Raw genomic sequence first — 6,000 nt, forward strand, 5'->3', positions numbered from 1 at the left:
AAAAGGACTCCAGTCTTTTGTGAAGACATCCACAGTAAAGGGCACTAGCCAGCAGTGAGCAGCCAGCAGTGTACCAGCCAGCAGTGAGCAGCAGCTAATGCAGACAGAAGGATGACCAATCTCTGGACCGAGCAGCCATCCATCCCATTCCCCTGGCTTGCAAGCAGGTACTGTTTAGTCTGTTGAAAGGAACAAATAAATGAAAGTCGTAGCAGCTTAGTGGTGTTTGTGTGAAGTTTTCCTGGTTCTGCCCACCTGCCTACTCCAAGCCCAAGTCTTCGTGTTGAGCTTGAGTTATTGTTGCTCAGAAAAATACAATGATATGTGATCTTATCATTTCTACTCAATAATTAGTGGTGGTCCTATCCAGCATAACAAGGCAAAAAAAAAAAAAAAAAAAAAGAAAGAAAGAAAGAAAGAAAGAAAGAAAGAAAGAAAGAAAGAAAGAAAGAAAGGGCCTCTTTAGCACAAACACTTTAGCTGCTTCAGACTCCTGCTAGCACACAGGAATCTCTGTAAAAGTCCTGTGTCTGGAGTGAGACCTGTTAGATGTCCCTCTCTGGGCTCTGTCACTCTGAGCCTCTACTTAGGTGTGGGGTGCAGAACTTCATTTCTCTCAACCCCCAAAATACCTCTCACCCCTCTCTCTGGTCTAATACCCCTTAATAATTTCATGCTTTCAAAAACAAATGCCTGGAATAGATGCTGACCTCAATCAAAAGAACACAAAGGCCTGGCAACTGAGAGAACAAAACAGAGATTAAAGTCTCAAACAAAATACAGTGCCACATGAACATCAGTGTTATTTGGGTTTATTTAATATGTTTCTTTAAAAAAGCCATGTTGTTTACTTTTAAGAAGATGAAAGGCTAAAACATGGCTGAAGCTTTGAAAGTGTGAAATGCAGAAAGGGGTGGGAGAGGACATGGTTACTAATTGTGCCTTTGATGTCAGGGAATTAGAAAGCTTTATAAGGACCTGCAAGCTTCAGCATTCTGAGAAGAGCTGCACATACAGAGAGTGATTGAAGTCTGGGCATGGATGCATTTGCTCATTTCTGTTCTACTTGCTTCTCTTTCTTTGTGGGTTGTATGGGGGGTGAGTTCCTCATTAACTGACAAACTGTAATTTAATAGCCACAAAGAGTAACCACCTAAGTAGGGCTTAGCTTTGCCAAATACATTCTGAATGTTAAAATGCCTTTTCTAATTTTTAAAGAATGAAATAAGTAACTGTAGGCTGTTCGCTATAATTTGAAACTGGCAAAAACATGTGGAATGTTTTAGGGGTCATGGCTGTGAGCATCACGTCTTAGCCATTTGGTCATCCCAAGTCAATGCCATGGAAAGCTGGGGGTTTGGCTTCCCCAGTTCTCTACATGGCTCCATTCCTAAACACATCCTCTCCTATCCTGCATAATTCTCTTTCCCATCATGTCCTTCACTCTCTCACATACACGGCCTTCTCTCCCCAGAATCTATGCTCCTCCATCTGCTCCCCAGGTCATCTGCCCCTCCTGAATCCTTGGGTCTGCACCAATCTCCTCCCATTGCTAAGGGTCTGCCATGGGCTTGGAATCCCCCATCCTCCATTCCCCAGCTCTTCTGTCACTACTTCCTAGTTCTTTATTGCACTGGATTCTAAAATTAAAACAAAGACGTTTTATAAAGTGACCTCAGTGGAAGTATTTTTATTACCTCAAACTTAAGGAATTGGAGCCAGAGAGTCTGGATTAGCACTTTCACAGGTAAAGAACAAGTTAATTCTTTATCACTTACATCTCTGAGGATTTTTTGGAGTTTTATTAAAAAAAAAAAAAAAGAGGTCTCTGCTCAGATGTCCTTTGAGCTTGTGTCCATGCTGTCTAAAATTAAAACAATCAGATAAGTGATCTGTTCCAATATGTGAACTTGTATTCATTAAAAAGCCCTAAAAGCATAAAAGTTAAAGTCAAATTTGAGTATGTACACATTTTTATGTTGATTTTTTTGTTAAGAGTATAATTAACTGAACTTGAGATTGCTGTGCATTATAGAATTTTGGTCAGAGTATCTTAAGGGAAGAAACAACTTAAACCCAATATAGTTTTGAATGTATTGTGTTGTTTATAATGTGAAGAAACACTGGTTTCCTCATAGCCGTTCAATACCATTCTTGCAAAGACTTGCTCTTATGTGTAGTGCATGAGTTGTTTTAAGCATATCTATATTTATAGAGTGGTGCTAAGAGATAGGTTCTATTCTCATTTTATCTCATATTCTTATGCATACTGAGGCTATGGATTTTACTGATGCTTCAGGGCCTTGGTGCTCCTGAGCTGAGTCTTGGGTCGAGCATCCATGTTGTGGGGATCTCAGGAGGCCTTCAATGTCTTTACCAGTGAAACCCTGTGTAACATCCCAAGGCCAGGTCTCATCCCCACAGTAGGGGGTCAGAGAGGGAGGTTGTGAGAGCCTCAGATATCTTCAGAGTATGGTGGATGGTCTGAGAGGAGAGGAGCCTTCTGATTAAAGACGAGCAGAAAGATGAAGGTATACCTAAGAGTGAGCTCTGTATGGAAGGTGGCTCAGCATGAAGGTGTGTGTGTGTGGGGGGGGGGGGTGGGTAGGACAGTCAGAAGGGCATGGATTAGATCAGAGTATGGAGTGTATTAATTAGAGAATAAGATTAATTTGCCAACATTGATCAATATTCAATGAGTAGATCTGTCTAAATACCTTTACTAATAAGATCCTTCTGCACACAAAGCTGTTTATTGAAGGAAGAATGATGGAAGATTTTCTTAATGTCAAAGTATATTCAATTATTAAAACTCATGATAATGAAGAAACCCGATACATAGTTGCTGTAGGTACAACGCAGACTTTTTCCCTTAGAAGCTCTTTGCTTTTTGTACGTTGCTTTTTCCCTTTTCCAGGTCTGGCCTTAACATCAGTTTAGCCCATTGCCTTCTGGTGCAATGTGAAGATTGGGAGCTGGGCACAGAATTTCCAAAAGGCAAGTTCAGCCCTTGAGAATAGCAACTCTGCCTTGGCCAACATTGACATTGTCATTTATCTGCCCCTCATCCAACCCTCATTTCCAGATGGTTTTGAGAAGGAGGAAACTGCATGGGTGTTTTGTTGATCTACCTAAGTTCAAGACTAAGCTCTTCAGTGATAACCTTCCAGAGGGTCTGATAATCTCAGGTAAGCAAACTAACTACCATGTCTGCACAGGGGCATAAACATTTTAGGCACCAGATACCCCAAATCAGCACATAAATATCAGGCTCCTTTTAAAAAATTTCACATCAATTCTGTCCCATGAGCTCAAATTCTTTAATGTTTTTATTTATTTTTGAGAGAGAGAGACAGAGAGAGAGAGAAAGTGGGGGAGGGGCAAAGAGAGAGACACACACACACAAATCTGAAGCAGGCTCCATGCTCTGATCTGTCAGCACAGTCACAGATCATGACCTGAGCTGAAGTCAGACACTCAACCAAGCCACGCAGGCGCCTCCTATGAGCTTAAATTCTTATGCACAGTGGCAGGATTATGGATAGAATTCAATTGCATAAATACTTAGGAAGTAACCCCTACTCTGGAGACAGGTGCAGTGCTAGCTGCTGCAGTCTATATTCCACATTCTAATTATCTGGAGAATGAGGATGCCCACTTACCAAGCTAGAACTTCAAAGAACCTTAAAATTCACTTTTCTCCTTCAAAATTTTGCCCAAAGGAGGCACCTGTCTAAGGTTCTCCGCACAGGCTGGTGTCACTGATAGCCTAGTCCTTAGCATGGGGGCAGAGGTGAAATATTAAAAGGGTCAATGACCAAGTTAATTTCTGAAGAAAACATATTCCTACCATATTATTAACAAAAACAACGACAGCTACTGTGTTCTAGGCAGTAAATCAGTAGCTTTATGTTTATTTCCTCATTCTTTTCTTATGATATTTATCATCTTCAATGTAAGGATGAGAAAACTGAAACCCAGAGATTAAATTACTTTCTGAAGTTCCATAGCCAGTAACAGGGCTAGGATGTGCCCTTAATTTTGATGATGTTCTGTGTGTGCAGTAATGACATTCTGTCTATATCTTGGATTTGCCACTTCCAATGTCTCCTCCCACAATTTCTGGTTGACCTCATAAGGTATATAGCTGATTAAAATGTCTGCAAAAGGGTATCAATCAAATGTTGATTTGAAATTATCTCTCTGAAGCCTTCCCTCCCTCAGATGCCTCCTATACTTTATGTATTAAACAAACAAACAAACAAACAAACAAACAAAAAACCCTATTCAGTTTCAGACATGTAAAATGTGGCTAATTTTGAAATGCAAAATACAACACCTTAAAGGGGTGATGTATGGAATAGCTGAATTACTATACTGTACATTTGAAACTAATATAACACTGTAATGTAACAATTTTAACAAACTGGAATTAAAATAAAAACTTAAAAAATAGCTCCTATACTCTCCAAAACCTTGCTCCCCTACTTCATTCTGTTACCTTGAAAATTCTCAGCCTAATTTAAAACATTCTTAAAAGAAATTTTTAAATATCACCCATGAAGCCAGGTTACCTGGAAAGGTAGATGTGATATTTGGAAACCTCCAAAAGTTGTTTGGAGTCAGGTGTTGCAAAAAGCAAACACACAAACTAAGAATCATGTGATTAACCCTGGCAAGGTTGTTTTCATTCAAATGTAGAGGTTTAATGAGCCAGGTTTTTTTTTTTAATATGAAATTTATTGTCAAATTGGTTTCCATACAACACCCAGTGCTCATCCCAACAGGTGCCCTCCTCAATGCCCATCACTCACCCTCCTCTCCCTCCCACCCCCATCAATTATTCTCAGTTTTTATAACTCTCTTATGGTTTGAATGAGCCAGGTTTAACTCATATGGACACCACACTGGTCCAAGGGAAGAATTTCCAACCTGGCAGACCAAGAGGAGTCCTTTCCAGGGTGATGCCTTTGAAAAAAACCTCAGAGACTTTAAAAAACCTTAGAGACACAGATGATCTCTTTAAAGTAGCTTACCTACGGGAAGGCTGGAGGACAAAGGGAGGGAGAGCTGCTGAGCCCCCGGACGGCAGAGCTCAGCTTGGCGGGGAACAAAGGCGATCGCCAGCGCCATCTCCCCCGCCCATCCCCCAGCCAAAATCCCAAAGGGAACCAGTTCCTGCCAGGGAACTTGCTCGCTCCCCGCAAACACCCAACTCTGTGCTTCTGCGGAGCCAAACCTCCGGCAGCGGATCTGACTCCCTCCCACTGCCACAGGGCCCCTCCTGAAGTGGATCACCTAAGGAGAAGCGAGCTAAGCCTGCCCCTCCAGCCCCCGTGCACCTTGCCTACCCACCCCAGCTAATACGCCAGATCCCCAGCAACACAAGCCTGGCAGTGTGCAAGTAGCCCAGACGGGACACGCCACCCCACAGTGAATCCCGCCCCTAGGAGAGGGGAAGAGAAGGCACACACCAGTCTGACTGTGGCCCCAGCAGTGGGCTGGGGGCAGACATCGGGTCGGACTGCGGCCCCGCCCACTAACTCCAGTTATACACCACAGCACAGGGGAAGTGCACTGCAGGTCCTCACCACGCCAGGGACTCTCCAAAATGACCAAACGGAAGAATTCCCCTCAGAAGAATCTCCAGGAAATAACAACAGCTAATGAACTGATCAAAAAGGATTTAAATAATATAACAGAAAGTGAATTTAGAATAATAGTCATAAAATTAATCGCTGGGCTTGAAAACAGTATACAGGACAGCAGAGAATCTCTTGCCACAAAGATCGAGGGACTAAGGAACAGTCACGAGGAGTTGAAAAATGCTTTAAACGAAATGCAAAACAAAATGGAATCCACGATGGCTCGGCTTGAAGAGGCAGAGGAGAGAATAGGTGAACTAGAAGATAAAGTTATGGAGAAAGAGGAAGCTGAGAGAAAGAGAGATAAAAAAATCCAGGAGTATGAGGGGAAAATTAGAGAACTAAGTGATACACT

The sequence above is a fragment of the Panthera tigris genome, chromosome A3, assembly GCF_018350195.1.
Source record: "Panthera tigris isolate Pti1 chromosome A3, P.tigris_Pti1_mat1.1, whole genome shotgun sequence".
In the NCBI taxonomy this organism is placed as follows: domain Eukaryota; kingdom Metazoa; phylum Chordata; class Mammalia; order Carnivora; family Felidae; genus Panthera; species Panthera tigris.